The sequence below is a fragment of the Schistocerca cancellata genome, chromosome 3 (assembly GCF_023864275.1).
Source record: "Schistocerca cancellata isolate TAMUIC-IGC-003103 chromosome 3, iqSchCanc2.1, whole genome shotgun sequence".
Lineage (NCBI taxonomy): Eukaryota > Metazoa > Arthropoda > Insecta > Orthoptera > Acrididae > Schistocerca > Schistocerca cancellata.
The window spans coordinates 887,625,753-887,644,072 of record NC_064628.1 but is presented as its reverse complement, the minus strand read 5'-3'; positions in this window follow the sequence as shown (position 1 = coordinate 887,644,072).

The window sequence follows — 18,320 nt, the reverse complement described above, 5'->3', positions numbered from 1 at the left end:
AAACTTACACGAAGGATAACGGAGCAAATCGGAGCGGACAATGAAACCTAAGTGATTCACAAATGGCTGCGGTATGAAAGATAAACGAAATATCTTTTGGTTCTTATTCAGCAAACAACCACTAAAATTCATAACAATATTTCAAATGCCGTCCATGAGACAACATGAAATACAATACAACAAATTGTAAAAATAGAACAAAAGGAACACCACATAATTTCTGATCCCCGCAATAGTATTAAATGACTGTAAAAATAACGTGAACAATAACTTATATTCATGGATGACTTAATGAAAGACCGATATTGATACTTGCACTTGGAATAAAGCCTCGATGGGAACAACATTTTTAACCTTGAACATTAAGGAACACATTGTCAGAGCTGAAAATCGGTTTGTTGTTGTTACTGTTGTGGTCTTCGTTCCGAAGACTGGATTGATGCATCTCTACGCTGTCCTATCCTGTGGAAGCGTTTTCATGTCCAAGTATGTACTGCAACTCACATTCATTTGAACCTGCTTACTATACTCGTCTCTTGGGCTCAATCTGTAATTTTTATCTCCATACCCCTCTCAATTACTAGACTGATTTTTCCTTGCTGTCACAGAGTGTGCCCAATCATCTAATCCCTTCTTTTGGTCAAAATATGCGATAAATTTCTTTTCTCCCGAGTTCTGTTCAGTAGCTCCACCCACCTAGACTCTTACATTCTTCCGTAGCATCACGTTTCTAAAGCTTCTACTCTACTCTTCTTTCATAATGTGATGGCTTCTGTACAAAGTGACGCTCCAGATAAATGCTATCAGAAAAGACTTTCTAGCACTAAAATTTAAATTTGATGTTAACAAATTTCTCTTCTTCAGATTCCCTTCTTGCCGTTGCCAGTCCACATACATAATCTCTCTGCTTCGTGCATCATAAGTTACACTTAAAAGCAGAACCAAAACTATGGACGACGCACCACGAAGAATTATCCGATGGGACGTAAATCGGTGTTTGTGATGTACATGTACAGCAAATTGAATGATTTATTCAGGAGATAGAGCTTTACAAACTGAGAAATAAATTTCGCGTTAGTCCGTCTTAGGTCTTTATTCAAGCAGTTATTCTGCTTCACATTGACTGGAAGAGTATTGAATGTCCTCCTGAGGGTTGTCGTGCCAAATTGTGTCCAACTGGACAAGCACTAGAAACTCTCGTCGTATGCAGACGGGTATTGTCTTCCTGAAATGCAAACTTACGATGACTTGCCATGAAAGGCTACAAAACGAGGCGTAGAATATCGTCGAAGTACTGCTGTGCTCTCCCCGATGTTATTCAATCTGTATATTGAGCAAGCTGTAAAGGAAACAAAAGAAAAATGCGGAGTAGGTATTAAAATCCATGGAGAAGAAATTAAAACTTTGAGGCTTGCCGATGACATTGTAATTCTGTCAGAGACAGCAAAGGACTTGGAAGAACAGTTGAACGGAATGGACAGAGTCTTGAAAGGAGGATATAAGATGAACATCAACAAAAGAAAAACGAGGATAATGGAATGTAGTCAAATTAAGTTGGATATGCTGAGGGAATTAGATTAGGAAATGAGACACTGAAAGTAGTAAAGGAGTTTTGCTATTTGGGGAGCAAAATAACTGATGATGGTCGAAGTAGAGAGGATATAAAATGTAGTCTGGCAATGGCAAGGAAAGTGTTTCTGAAGAAGAGAAATTTGTCAACATAGAGTATATATTTAAGTGTAAGGAAGTCGTTTCTGAAAGTATTTGTATGGAGTGTAGCCATGTATGGAAGTGAAACATGGACGATAAATAGTTTGGACAAGAAGAGAATAGACGTTTCCGAAATGTGGTGCTACAGAAGAATGCTGAAGATTAGATGGGTAGATCACATAACTAATGAGGAGGTATTGAATAGAATTCGGGAGAAGAGGAGTTTGTGGCATAACTTAACTAGAAGAAGGTATCAGTTGGTAGGACATGTTCTGAGGCATCAATGGATCGCCAATTTGGTATCTGAGGACAGCGTGGAGGGTAAAAACCGTAGAGGGAGATCAAGAAATGAATACACTAAGCAGATTCAGAAGGAGGTAGGTTGCAGTAGGTACTGGGAGATGAAGAAGCTTGCACAGGATAGAGTAGCATGGAGAGCTGCATCATACCAGTCTCAGGACTGAAGACCACAACAATAACAATAACTGCTGTGCTGTAATGATGTCGCGGATGGCAACCAAAGTCGTCCTGCTATGAAAACAAATGACATACCAGGCCGTCACTCCGTCACTGGCAAGTGACAGTCAGGTTTATATCCCATTGCAGTCTGGGGCGTCTCAAGACGTTTTGTTCCTTATCGGGGCTTAAGTCGAAGCAAAACATTACTGAAGATGATTCTACTCCAATGGATGGGATTCCAAGTCGAACGTGTACGAAGCAATTACAAACGAGGTTGTTAGTGTACAAGGCCAGTGGTAACCGGCTCAAGGGCGGCCGTGGGGTCAGCTCCCATCATGTGAGCCGCTTGTTATTAGTTCTCGTGTCGTAGTCACTCGAGCACGAGTTGCACGTCTGATCGACGATAACGATGAATACGGGTTTTTGCGTGCCTCGTTCACGATTGTTCGATCCTCACGTCGACCGCTTCCAGCTTGACGCTGTGTTCGGGCGTGCTCCACCCACTCCTGCCAACATCATCGGATAGTGACATCGCTCTTACTGAAATGTCGAACGATTCGCCGATTACTGCAAGCAACTTGTTTGAGCCCTACTACATGTTGTCTCTCAATTGCTGACATGTCCGTACATTTTTCACGCACCTGTCTGCGAGGCATAGTTGCTGTTCAACTGAGTACACAAAATGAAAATGTCAAGACCTTATGGGCTGCTATCGACATGTTCCCTGTATACGTGCCCTTGCCACCTGCACGATGAGATTGCACTGCAGCGTCACACATTCGTTCATCGGCCGCCAAAGTCTACAGTTCTGCATTACCCGTCGATACCTATATGAATATCAGTGTGTGACAATTTGACTAACTCCTTCTTGGTGCGTCGTTTCCTTGTCTTACAATGTATTTTACTGCTGTAGTAGTGACTCAAAAAATGTTAAGATTTGTATGAAATCTTATGGGACTTACCTGCTTACGTCATCAGTCCCTAAGCTTACACACTACTTTAATTAAATTATCCTAAGGACAAACACACACACCCAAGCCCGAGGAAGGACTCGAACCTCCACCGGGACCAGCCGCGCAGTCCATGACTGCAGCGCCTTAGACCGCTCGGCTAATCCCGCACGGCAGTAGTGACTCGTTTCCTGATTTAACTCCCTCAGCATCTCCTGGTTTAATTCGGCTACGTTCCGTTACTCTTGCTCTGTTTTGTTAACGTTCATCTTACGTCCTTTTTTCAAGGCACTGACCATTCCGAACTGCACTTCCAAGCCCTTTGCTATCTGTAACAGAGTAACAGTGTCATCAAAAAACTGAGAGGTTTATTTCTTCTCCCTGAACTTTACTTCCTTCTCCTTCTCCACATCTTTGTTTGGCTTCTTTTACTGCTGGTTCACTCTACTGACTAAATAACATCGGGGATAGGCTACAGCGCTGCCTCACTCTTTTCTCAACCCCCCTTCCCTTTCACGCCCTTCGACTCTATATAACTGCCGTTTGCTTTCTGTAGTTGTTGTACTCAGTACAACCATACAGTCCCTGTATTTAACCCCTGCTACATTCATAATTTAGAAGAGTGTAACCAAGTTAAAATTGCCAAAATCTTATCTGAGTCTGCCAAAGCTTGACTTTGTTTAACCAGTGTTCTAACATAAGTTGAGGGATCAGTATTGCCTCACGTGTCCCAACGTACCTCCAGGATCCACACTTATCTTCCCTGAGGTCGGTTTCTACTAGTTTTTTTTTTCATTCGTCTGTGTATAATTCGAGTCAGTATTTTGTAATCATGACTTATTAAAGTGATGGTTCGGTAACATTCACACCTGTCGCCACCCGCTTTTTTATGTTGGAATTATCACATTCTTCTTGAAGGCTGAGGGTATTTCACCTGTCTCTTATATCCTGCACAAGAGGTGTATTAGTTCCACCGTGACTGGCTCTCTGAACGACATCGGCAGTTCCGAGGGAATGTGTTGTACTGTGGAGGCTCGCTACCGGTTTAGGACTTTCAGGGTTTTCTCAAAGTTTTCTCGCAATATCATATCTCCCATTTCATCATCATCTGTTTCCTCTTTTTTTTCCATTATATTACCTTCACGTTTATTTCTTTTGTTTAGATCCTCTGTATATTCTCATTTTATTACTAGTGGTTTTACGTATGAGCTCTAGATATTCATACAGCTATTTTTCTGTCCTCCAAACGCCTCCTTGAATTTCCAGTAGATGGTATCTATCTTTCCTCTAGTCAGACATGCTGCTGTAGACTTACAATTGTCCTTAGCGACTCCTACTTAACCACTTCGCTGTTTCTATCAATCTCAGTGTTTGAACATTTGTATTTCCTTTCACCTGCTTCATTTGTTGCATATTCATATTTTCTTCATTACTCAGTTCAATATCTCATGCAACACCCAAGGACTTCTACTAGGCCTTGTCGTTTATCTATTTGTCTCTCTGCTGCCTTCACTATTCATCTCTCAAAGCTACATATTCATCTTCTAGTACATTCCTTTCCCCTGCTTAGTCAGTCGCTGCCTAATGCTCATTTGGAATCTCTCAGCAGCCTTCGGTTCTTTCAATTTATCGAGATCCAACACCATAATTTCCTACTTTTTTTGGAATATTCAATCTCTACCGACAGCCCATAACCTCTAAATCATTGTCAGAGTCCACAACCACCCCTGAAAATATCTTACAGTTCAAAATCTGATTCAGAAACATTTTTCTTACAACTATATGATCAATGGGGATCCTTCTGGTATTTCCAGTTTGATTCCACGTACATAACTTTCTTTCAGGATTCTTAAACTAAACTAAGTATTATCGATAAGACAATTACGCTCCCTGCAAAACTCTACCAAGTGGCTTCGCTCTTCATTTCTTTCTCCCATTCTATATTCCATTTTTCTTCTTTTTCTCTTCGTACTACCGAATTACAGTCACCCATCAAAATAAAACTTCCCTCTCCCTTAACTGTCCGAATAATTTCCCATCATGCATTCCTTCAACTACTTCATCTCTGGAGTTAGTTGGCAAGCAAACTTGTACTGCTGTGTTGGGTGTTGCCTGAGTGTCTGTCTTGGCGACCATAATGCGTCCACTGTGCTGCTCGTAGTAGCTTCCTCGTATTCCTATTTTTTATTCTTTATTAAACCTACTCCTGCATTACGTCTGTTTGATGTTTTATTTGTAGCCCTATAGTCACCTGGCCAGAAGTCCTGTTCATCCTGTCACCGGACTTCATCTGTCCCCAATATAATCTAGCCTGTTAATGGATCAAACATCCCACTCTCCGAGCCATAGAATGGCAGTTTTGTTTTTCAAGATGACGACATCCTCATGAGTAGTCCCTGTCCAGAGATTTGAAGGGATGACTATTTTACCTCCTGAATGTCTTACCCAATAGGATGTCTTCATCATTTAACTATACACTAAAGCTGCATGTCCTCTAGAAAAGTATCAGTTGTAGTTTTCCCTTGTTCGCAGCATCAGCACAGCAGGCCTATGCAAATACTAAAAAGGCTGCTGTCCCTCTTCAGGAATCACAAGTTGTCTGTCCTCTCCATAGATGGCACCTCCATTGCGATTGCACCACGGTGTGAATACCTTTATCGTAGCGCCACGCAAGCTACCCCACCTTGGCAATGTCTGAGTTTCACATAGAGTATTACGTCAATGCAAGCTAACAGGCAACACTATCATCGTGAATTCCTGTATGTTACGACTTATAAATGGTTAAGACAATGAGACACCAGCAAATGGCGTCTCTTCTGAATAAACAGAATCATGATAACTGCAGGTTGCATCCACGCGACGCTAAGTATCTAACTAGGCTCAACAGTCAGCGGGAGAAAGGTCTTGAACGTTTTGTCTCTCTGTCCACATGAGCAAGCTAGCTCAAATCTTATCATTGAGTCACATGATTGGTCGGAGGCGCTCCAACTAAAAGTATATCAAATAGATAATACGAATACTTTCACTATTCAGCCAAACATGTGCTACCTAAGCGGAAAAATGCACTGTAACACAACTGGGTGGCCGTGCGCGTTAAAACCATCCTTCTGGGAGGGGAGGAGCGGTGGTCGCGATTCGAATCCATAGATTAACGACAACCAGCCTCGATGTGGGTTTCACATGAATATCTGACTAATACACTCGATCTGCCTTAACACCCGCTACATATTTAGAAAATTTTTCACACTTGCACATACAGTTTGCTCTAGAAGCACAAAATGGGGTACTATGATTGCGTCCTGGTGCGTGGCAAGGAGACTGATGAACTAATATAGTGTAGGAGGGTTGGAACTTAAATAGTGGTAACTATTTATTCACGATCGATATAAAAGAGTTACATATTTGCACCTGTTACTGTCCTCCAAAGTAGTCACCAGCGTTGTGTAGAACCCGTTGCCAGCGATATGAAAGGCGTAGTATACCGTCAGCAGAGTCCGTTCTGTTGATGGTGTGAATGGAGTGGTCTCCTGCCTGTGGAATCTCTGGAAAAGTTCTGAAGCGAATGCCACGAACCCAAAACTGAAACGCCAATTGAACGAATGGCGTCAGTATGGGTTGCCGCGAAAGTCGAAAGCGCGTCAGAGCGCCACTATGGTAAAAGTTATGGTGATTCTCGTGTACGACTTTGATGGTGTTATGCTAACACATTACGCTCCAGCACAGCAGACCGTCAGTACGCAGTATTACTGTTCGTTTTTGGAGTATCACCTGCGACCAGCTTCGCGAAAGAAGCTGCGACGCTTTCTATGCAACCCACCCATCATTTTGCACGACTATGCGCGGGCGCATACAGCGCAAGCTGTGGCTGCTCTGTTCGGTCGATGGGACTGGGAAGTACTGTACCATCCACCATACTCCCCGGCCTTAAGTCCTTGTGTCTTTGATTTGATGATGAAGGAACCACTTCGTAGCATTCGCTTCAGAACTGTTCCAGAGATTCGACAGACAGTAGACCGCTCCATTGGCACCATCAGCAGAACAGGCTCTGCTAACGGTATACTACGCCACCCACATCGCTGGCAACGGGTTCTACACAACGCTGTGACTACTCTGAAGGACAGTAACTGGTGCAAGCATGTAAATCTTATGTATCGGGTGTGAATAAATACACTACTGGCCATTAACATTGCTACACCACCAAGATGACGTGCTACAGACGTGAAATTTTTCCGACAGGAAGATGATGCTGTGATGTACAAATGATCAGTTTTTCAGAGCATTCACACAAGGTTGGCGCCGGTGGCCACACCTACAACGTGCTGACATGGTGAAAGTTTCCAACAGATTTCTCAAACAGCAGTTGACCGGCGTCACCTGGTGAAACGTTGTTGTGATGCCTCGTGTAAGGAGGAGAAATGCGTACCATCACGTTTCCGACTTTGAGAAAGCGATTGCGGTTTATCGTATCGCGGCATTGCTGTTTGCGTTGTCCAGATCCAATGACTGTTAGCAGAATATGGAATCGGTTGGTTCAGGAGGGTAATATGGAACACAGAGCTGGATCCCAACGTCCTCGTATCACTAGCAGTCGAGATGACAGGCACCTTATCCGCATGGCTGTAACGTCTCGGTCCCTGAGTCAACAGATGGGGACGTTTGGAAGACAACAACCATCTGCACGAACAGTTCGACGACGTTTGCAGCAGCATGGACTATCATCTCGGAGACCAGGGCTGCGGTTACCCTTGACGCTGCATCACAGACAGGAGCGCCTGCTATGGTGTACTCAACGACGAACATGGGTGCACGAATGGCAAAACGTCATTTTTTTGATGAATCCAGGTTCTGTTTACAGCATCATGATGGTCGCATCCGTGTTTGGCGACATCACGGTGAACGCACATTGGAAGCGTGTATTCGTCATCGCCATAGTGGCGTATCACGCGGCGTGATGGTATGGGGTGCTATTGGTTACACAACTCGGTCACCTCTTGTTCGCATCGACGGCACTCTTAACAGTGGACGTTACATTTCAGATGTGTTACGACCAGTGGCTCTATCCTTCATTCGATCCCTGCAAAACCCTACATTTCAGCAGGATAATGCACGACTGCATGTTGCAGGTCTCGTACGGGCCTTTGTGGATACAGAAAATGTTCGACTGCGGCCCTGGCCAGCACATTCTCCGGCCCTCTCACCAATTGAAAACGTCTGGTGAATGGTGGTCAAGCAACTGGCTCGTCACAATACGCCAGTCACTACTCTTGATGAACTGTGGTATCGTGTTGAAGCTGCATGGGCAGCTGTAACCCATACACGCCATCCAAGCTCTGTTTGAGTCAATGCCCAGGCGTATCAAGGCCGTTATTACGGCCAGAGGTGGTTGTTCTGGATACTAATTGCTCAGGATCTATGCACCAAAATTGCGTGAAAGTGTAATCACATGTCAGTTGTAGTATAATATATTTGTCCAATGAATACCCGTTTATCATCTGCATTTCTTCTTGGTGTAGCAATTTTAATGGCCAGTAGTGTAGTTGCTACTATTTAAGTTCCAACCCTCGTATTTAGTATCCTTCAGTCCATTATCAGAAGCGTTACGACCCTCTAAAGATAGTCTTCGCACTTTGCCAGTAGCTTACTACTCACATAGTGACAAATGAAACGAAAGACATTCTCTAAGAAACGCCTTTCAATTTCTGCGTGCTGTCAGGCAGATATTTTATAATCGTGTACCGTGTGTAATGGATATAAGAGGAGATATTTGTATACCTGACTGAGGGCAGTGTACTGTACAATATCACATTAGTGTTTGAGTCATTTTCAGACTAATAATTATAGCTGTAACAAGTCTTATGTTTATAGGTTGGTTTGAACCGCCAAGTACATGTGGCGAGATCAAGTCATTAATGCTAATTTTCCCTGAGGGGCAAGGTCAGGTGTTGAGTTGTGGATGCATGTACGTAAAGTGATAAGTCCAAACTGACAGGCATAGACCACTCACGGCTGCAGTTACGACCATGCAAAAAGCAACAACTAGTAAATTATGTGACGTGTTTATGGAACGACTGTTCGACGCAGAGAAAAAACAATTAGCACGCTGGTGTGTGTCTATATTAAATATCACATATAACAATACCTGCATTTATACCTGTTACAGCCGTCCGATGTGGCCGAGCGGTTCTAGGCGATTCAGGCTGGCTGCTACGGTCGCAGGTTCGAATCCTGCCTGGGGCATGGATATGTGTGATGTCCTTTGGTTCGATAGTTTTATGTAGTTCTAAGTCTAGGGGACTGATGAACTTAGTTATTAAGTCCCATAGTGCTCAGAGCCATTTGAACCATACCTGTTATACACTGTGCATGTCCTTTTGCATAAAACTGCTAGCTTCCACGCACTAAATCAACAAGTGCTGAATAATTTTCCGTGCGATGTACGCTCAGTGCTTACGTTTATGTTCGTTTACTTCTGCAGCAGCAGTGTTCTTTAAACGAGTATGGAACGTTGTTCCATTTGAGTCTACTACGGTAGTAGTTATACAGGGTGGTTATTAACAATGTTTGGGTGTTTATTAACAATGTTTAAAAAAAACCCTAAACGAAGTAGATAACGCTGAGGCAAGTATAATATGAGACACATGGGATTGCAAATGCCGCGTGGGATTAGCCGAGCGGTCTGGGGCGCTGCAGTTATGGACTGTGCAGCTGATCCCGGCGGAGGTTCGAGTCCTCCCTCGGGCATGGGTGTGTGTGTTTGTCCTTAGGATAATTTAGGTTAAGTAATGTGTAAGCTTAGGGACTGATGACCTTAGTAGTTAAGTCCCATAAGATTTCACACACATTTGAACATTTGGATTGCAAATGTCGGGAAATACACCAAAAATGAATGGGAATGTTGAATATGTGACTCCACCAGATGACGTACTTCGCCGCACGTGCAGCGGTTGGGCTTGGTGGTGAAGGGGTGATAGTCGGTACAAATTTCGAATGCATTTTGTAGACGTTATCAGTTGTCCTCACTGCAGCCAAGTAGCAGCTGTTCTTATTTTGTGTTTCCTTCCTTTTGTGCCTTCTTTTTTTTATTTTTAAACATTATTTAATCAAGAAAACGTTGGTCTATTACTGGTAACGACGCTACTCGGCAGCTTATACTAATTTGGTTCTGACGCAATTCGATAGGCTTTTGTTGTACTATACTTTGCAATAAACCAGCGGAGACCGCCAGACCAGTAAATAAATGTTACCTCAATGTAAACACATAATTGTTTACCGCAATGAAAAATTTAATGCGTGCCAGACGCAAGTCTCGAACCCTGGAACCCCACTCGCTGAAGACGCGCCCGTGAGTGCAGTGCCACACTGCCTGTTGACCGCTAGGTCCACTCGCTGCACGTACGGCGAGATACGTCATGTGGTGACGTCACATGTTCAACATTTGTCATCCTGTTTTGGCATATTTCCTGACATTTACGACTCCATGTTTCTTACGTTAAATTACTTGTCTCAGCGTCATCTACGACGCTTTGGAGGTTTTTAAACGTTGATAAGGATCACCATGCATATCGAAATGGCAGATATACGTGTTAAGGGCAAAAACTTTAAAACGGGCCATTAGCAAAATCGACTGATTGTGTGTAGTAAATGACTAGGAGCGTAATACAGTCATGGCGGAATATCGAGAGTTTCTTAACAAAGGAGTCGGTTCAAATATCCGTGCTGGCTGTGAATCCTTGTCAAAGAAGAGCCTCTTAATTTTTCTTCCTCTGGACTCGTTGTCACAACGTTTCAGGTTGAGACCACAGTAGAACGTCCTGCTCTTCAGAAGCAGTGTTCCACCTCGGTCAGCTTGAAGTACTACCACGGTAAGTGTGACATGTTCCTTCTCGCCTGTCGACCGGCTGAGCTTGTGGTCTGGACAAGACATAATGATTTCAGTGTAAACGTATATTCAACGCTGCTGATCAGTCATCGTAAACATAGGAAAAGGGAAGACAATTTATCTGCCTGATCATACAATGTAAGCTTTCACGGCCGGTATTGTCTTCACTTAAAACTTCCGGGCTGATAGGCCGTGGTCGAAGTATAAAACTCTCTCCTGACGTTTCGTCTCCGACTGCGGGAGACATTCTCGGAGGTAAAGCGGCGAACTGCGAAGAGAACTCGACGAAGCGCTGATTATATAGGCAGTACAGAGGGCGCCACAGTCGATCACATGGCGTCGGCTATGAGATTGTCTCTGGTAATGCCAACATTCTCGATTGACAGTAATCGATCGTCACGCTTGCGATGCAACGCTGACATCCAAATTTTATCCAGTTTAACACCTTCGTCTTTCCTGTTAAAATTATTACGATGTTTATCAATCTCGATAGCCTGTCTATACAAGCGTGCATAATAATGCGAGGTTTTCGATATGACGCTCGTCTCGCTGAATTTTATTTCATGATCACCTTCCTGGTAAACATGTTCCGCTACGGCCGATTTATCCGTGTGACCCAGGCGGCAATCCCTCTTATGTTCAACAAGATGGGTGTTCACACTTCTCTTTGTGGTACCGATGTAAACCTGTCCACAACTACAAGGAATTTTATATACCCCCGGTGTAGCCAAAGGGTCTCGTGCATCTTTTGCCGACCTTAAAATTTTTTTATTTTTCTGGTGGGTCTGAAAATAGTTTCCACCCCATACTTGCCTAAAATTTTCCCAATGCGGTCTGTGACCTTACTGATGAACGGAAGGAAAACTTTGCCCTTGGACGACTGTTGTTCGTCGTTACTCCTGATTCTCTGCCTAGAGCGAAGTGCTCGATCTATATCCTTGCTAGAGTAGCCATTCTTCACGAACGTTGACCGTAGATGTTCAATCTCATCTTTTCAATAAACAGGTTCACAAAGTTTGTACGCCCTGTCTACCAAAGTTTTCATTACACCTCTTTTTTGTCTAGGGTGGTGGTTTGATTCTTTGTGTAGATAACGATCAGTATGTGTGGGCTTTCTATGCACCTTATGGCCCAACGTTCCGTCCCGTCGTTTAATCACAGACACATCCAGGAAGTTCAATTGCCCATTCCTTTCCGTCTCCATAGTGGATTGGATTTTCGGATTAATGCTGTTTAAATGTGTCAGGAAGGCATCCAACTCCTCTGCTCCGTGTGTCCATACTACGAACGTGTCATCGACGTATCGATACCATCTGGCTGGTCTCTTACTGGCAGTCTGCAACGCCCTAGGACAGGACGGACAGTCATATTAAAAATTCAGCTCATTTCATTGACAAGTTAAAGGAAATGAGCGTGGGCCCGGATGATATCCTCGTCAGTTTTGACGTTGTGTCGTTATTTACCATGATTCCGGTAAACGAAGCTATCTTATGCATAGCGGATATTTTTCCTACTGATATTGTGGCATTATTCCGACACTGCCTCACCACAACCTACTTTCAATACAATAATAACTTTTATGAACAGATGGACGGGGTGGCTATGGGCAGTCCTCTCAGTCCTGCTGTGGCTAACTTATTTATGGAGACTTTTGAACAACGGGCGTTGCAGACTGCCTATCAGCCCGGAAGTTTTAAGTGAAGAATTTGTCTGCCTTTTCTTTAAAACAAAGCCGTCGTCAGAAAAAAAGGATCTAATTTGTCACACAACTCTGCTACCAAATACAATTATTGGTGCTAGATGGTAGTAACAAACGATCGACATAAATAAATTACACCATCAACAATGTGTCCTCTATAACTGTGATCCATCTTCAGACAATAATCTGCATGTATTTTAAGGGTGTTTTGTTAGCATTTATTTTTTTTATAATTTTTGTACTAAATATGAACCATTTCTAATTGTAAAACGTGATTTGTGAAAACGTTTTATGTCCATGTACAGCGTCGATAGAATTGTATAGGAAAATCTGAAGAGAAGTCTCTTTATCCTAAGGGGCGAAAAGGGTGCCAATATAAAGTGTGGAAGGCGCTTAGAGAGGGCTCCGTTTGAGGAAAAATCACCTGTCAGTAGTCAACACTCATAGTGAGCGCACCTCGAATCGAATACGAAGCTGAAATCAATACAATTGAATGCCCTTATGGGCTCGGTTGGGCGTTGGCTTATGTGTTAAATATGTGGGAGGCTTAAACGCTACTGCTTGACATTTGTTAGTTTAACGAAGAGCCATGTGTGAGCCACGTAAACGCGGAATTTAAAACACACAATATTTGAAAAAGCTGACGCAACGATTAACATCGTCGCCTCAAAATACTGCGCTGTTTCTTTAGTATTGCAAACCACATGGGTAAGGCTTTTACTTTTGGTTCTCATACCACTATAATTTCACTTGGGTGTGAATAATGTCTCATGTCGACCCAAGTCAGGCTGCCTGTGATAGATTCCTGGCCAAAATCCTAAAAAAATTTACTTTAACATCATAATATTAAAGGAAAAACTGTCTTATTTTATGAACAAAAACTGCTGGAAATTTGTGTTATTGAGTATTCCTGTTCTTTCATTTTTTATTTAATTTTTTGACCAGTTTACTATTGTGCCCATTGCTTTGTAGAGTTAACACAGTACCACTCATCACGGTAAACTACCAGAAAGATCTAGACATTACCTCACAAACAACAACGAACAATACCTCGTCAGATAATGTCGTTTAGCATCCCTGATGAGGTCTGACAATCGCGGTGGAACTTCCTACTTCAGCTAACTCCACAATCAATAATCCCACGGGTTGAGGTGTGGAGACCTGGGAAGGCAAGCATGGTGGAAGGTCGCAGTCCTCAACGTGCAGCAATATGGAGTGAAGTACCAACCTGTATGAAATTCATACCTTCCCTTAGGTGTTTATCAGCCAGGCGATGTGCAACACATCGGCGTACCTCTCATCCGTCACGCTGTCACTTCATACACGATTCTCATGCTGCGTCACTGACGTGTTGCTGTCCAGCACCATCTGTTGGCCGGTTTTTGTACTCGCTTTTGGGTTCAATAGAAGCCCACGACATTTCAGGCATGTGTGCCAAGTCTTATCTCTATATCTACATTACTCTGCGAATTACTGCATTTTCAAATGTTAACGAACTTTTGGGTCACTCTGTATATTATCCGTCCTAAACTTACCGCTAGTTTTGTCACAGTTTTCAACATCTTACACCATTTTAAGTTGTCGTAGGCTTTTTACAAATCGTTTAATCCTATGAACACCTATTGATTTTTTGGAAGTCCTGCTTCTTCAGCCAATTAAATGTAAAATTTAAAAAGAAACGCTCCAGCACTGGTGTTTAGTTAAGTAGCAAGACCCCCCCCCCCTTCCCCCGTGGTATTATACATCCAGAAATATCTCAGTTTAGCCAGTGAGTCCGTAGAGGATGGAATAAGAGGCTTAACTATAACTGGCCGTGCTTTTCCATTCGAGTTTTATGGGGACTACCTTAGTGAGTCATCGAGTAGGATTCTTTCTACCTCTTTTGCCGAGAAATTTCTTATGTCCCTCGCAGAACTAGCATCAGCACCGTTGGGTTCTATGTAAAGTCCACTTCTCATTCCTGTGATTCTAAGTGGTGAAGCGGGAAGACATAATATTCGGAATAACTTTCAAAAGAGATTCCATTATGTTGTATTTCTTTACTAAGCACCATAAACATAATATCGACACAACTCTAACCGAACCGAAAAATAACAGATTCCTGGGAGCATCGTCTAAGGACAGAACTGGATCGGAAGATATTGTATTGGCAGCTGGCGACAATGGCGCTCAGCCTAGACTCGTCATACACTCATGCTCATAAATTAAGGATAACTGCAGAATGTGGAGCCACACAACGTGGCACTACACAAAACTGACGCTAATGGCATAGGCACATAGGGAACACAGACGACACAGATCTGTAAGTCCACTGTATTGGTGATAAGTTGAGAAAAGCGTCCCGAAACACATGTGCTACAAAACACCATTGTTTCCTGAGCATGTACCCCGACATCAGTATGGGATATGATCACCATGCACACGTACACAGGCCGCACAACGGGTTGACATACTCTGGGTCAGGTGGTCGAGCAGCTGCTAGGGTACAGACTCCCATTCTTGCACCAGTGCCAGTCGGAACTCCGGAAGTGTCGTAGGGGTTTGAAGACGTGCAGCGTTACGTCGACCAAGGGCATCCCAGACGTGCTCTGTGGGATTTAAGCCACTCCATTCACCTGATATCTTCTGTTTCAAGGTATCCCTCCACGATGGCAGTTCCGTGGAGCCGTACGTTATTGTCCATCAGGAGGAAGGTGGAACCCACTCCACCCCTCAAAAGGCGGACATACTGGTGCAAAAGGACGTCCCGATACACCTGACCTTTTACAGTTCCTCTGCCAAACACATGTAGGGGTGTACATGGACCCCACACCGTCAAACCACGATCTCCACACCGGTCCCTTTCAAGAACATTAAGGGGCTGGTATCTGGTTCCTGGTTCACGCCAGATGAAAACCAGGCGAGAATCACTGTTCAGACTACACCTGGAACGTAGCCTGGGACCACTTTTCCAATGAGAATGTACTGTGTTCTTGACATCAGGCTTTACGGGATCTCCTGTGACCAGCGGTCAGTGGAATGCACTTTGCAGGTCTCCAGGCGAATAAACTATGTCTGTTCAGTCGTCTGTAGACTGTGTGTCTGGAGACAACTGTTTCAGTGGCTGCGGTAAGGTCCCGAGCAAGACTAACTGCAGTACTCCGCGGTCGTCTGTGGGCAGTGATGGTGAGTTATCGGTTTTCGTGTGGTGCTGTACAATGTGAACGTCTCGTACTGTAGCGCCTGGACACGTTTCCTGTCTGCTGGAATCGTTGCCAGAAACTTGAGATCACCCTTTGTGGCACACGGAGGGCCCGTGCTACGACCTGCTGTGTTTGACCAGCCTCCAGTCGCCCAAGTATTCTACCCCTCGTAGCATCATCAATATGTGTTCTTTGAGCCATTTTTACACCGGCAGCATTAGCACGTCTGGAAACGTCTGCACACTTACTCGCTGCACCGTACCCTGACATTCACCAACACACCTCTGGTATGTGGACTGCTGCCAGCACCACCGTCCTACTATCATAGGTCAAATGCACCGCATGGTCATACCCGGAGGTGATTTAAACCCGCAAACTGCCCACCAGACTGTTGTTTCACCATGCATCAGCATTATCCTTAATTTATGAGCATGAGTGTATTTCGCAACCAGTCAAACATTTTCTTTAGCTTAAAAATTGATCGTTTATTTATTAAGATGATCGATTTCTTATGTTGTGATATTTTTGTAAGAAAGTACTTAAGACCTGTAGGATTTTCTTAATATCTACTTTGAAAAAGGCGACTTTGCGTAGCAAACGTCTATTAATCAAGAGTACTTTCTTCGCGCCAGAATAAATGTGCTTTTCCTACGTACCTCATTTCTGACGTAACGGGTCGTTCTCATGCCTAGCCACTGCGCTTCACACCGCAGCTGGCAGGCAAACGCCATATGGTCCAGCGGCCACCTTAGCCAGTGTGAGAACTGAAATCTTACTCCCGACTGAGTGCGTTCTTGCAGTACCGCTTCACTGACTGAATGCTACATGATATCTGCAGACGGGATGCAAAATTGTAAAACTGGAAAATAAGGAAGTAAAATATGGCTTGAAGCTAGGAGGTACCTTACAAGCCTGGAGTAATTTTCAACAGTTGGTGTATCGAATGATAAGTAGGAAAAACAGAAGTGAATTAGCAAGTAAAACCGAATTTCGTTACGGGAACCAGATCGTAATACTTTATACAGACGGCGTCGATTAAAATGCGCCTTTGAAGACAGTACTTTGAATTTAATATTAAATAGCACCTACTTTACCAGTTTCTCTTGTGGAAAGACGTTCGAGTCGCCCCGGCTGTATTTCCGCTCTGTGACGCAGCAGCTGGGAAACTTTAGCAGCAGTGCGAGGCATTAATCCAGATGGGGCCGCCGGCTTGCATCATTCATAGGGGTGGCAGTCGCTTAACAAGCGCGATGCGCTCGCCTGCTCTCTCCACGTTACTGAAGCACGTTCTCACTGTTGGAGAGCGTGTGTGTGTTGTGTGCTTCACTCTCCTCATTCAGAATGAGTGATGTGGATAACTAATTCTGTAGTTGGTCGTAGAACAGCATGACGACTAGATTTCCGCGCAGAAAGTTTTATGTATACGTGGTTGACATAGAGCTTTGGTAGACGGGGCACTGAACTTCATTTGTCACTTTTACGTGTGTTTACGGCTTTAATTAAATTGCTTGTGCAGCTTAGAACCACACTTTACGATGTTCATAGGATATTTAATGAGCCTCCCTTTTCCTTCTACATGATCTAATGAAGCTTAACCACGCCGAAACGCGTTATTTTCAAATAAAAATAACTTTCCTAACGTGACTCTTTTGTTTTCAATATTCACGGAAAGAATCGTACAGTTCCCCAATGACAGGTCGTAGCAATGCGGACAGTCCCATTGGAGATGAACGACGGATCATAATGAAACACCTCGCTGCTGAATTAAACGTCCCAGTTTGTAGCAGTGACAGACATCCAGCAGTTAGGCTAGGCGCAAATTGAGACGCGTATAGCACGTGTGACGTGACACGACACTACAGCGCGACACGCACGTGCCTCACGAGTCGCGCGTGTGCAGCGCATATTGCGACTTACCTGATACTCTGTATGTTAACCACTTTGCTTGATGTAATGTGTAAAATCTATTGTAAAGAACTTTTGCAAGTAATACTAACTTGTTTCACGAAAGCAATAATATCACGACTACGCGTGAGTCTCGATGATCCTGACGGAGTCATCGCTCCTCACGCGGGAAGCAATGTGATATTATTGGATTTCAGACATTTTGCATATGAGAAAAGGACAGCCACCAAGCTGTAGTTTGCAGTGATACTAAGCATGACAACACGAGAGTAAAAAAAAACGAAATCTGTTTATAACGTGCGCCTATACCAAGACGCGCGGCCAGCGTTTAAAAGGTACTTTTAAATACTATGACTCGCTGGGCGCAGATATTTAAAATCATTGCCGCAGCGCTTGATAGCAAGAAGCTGCGAAACAGAAGAAAGAACGATTTATCATTTGTTAGGAAAATTCTAGAGTCTTTATAGTTAGTTGTACTTCTGGTCGCCGATATGTTAACATGTACTTCATTACCTTTGATGTTTGGTTGCCGACTT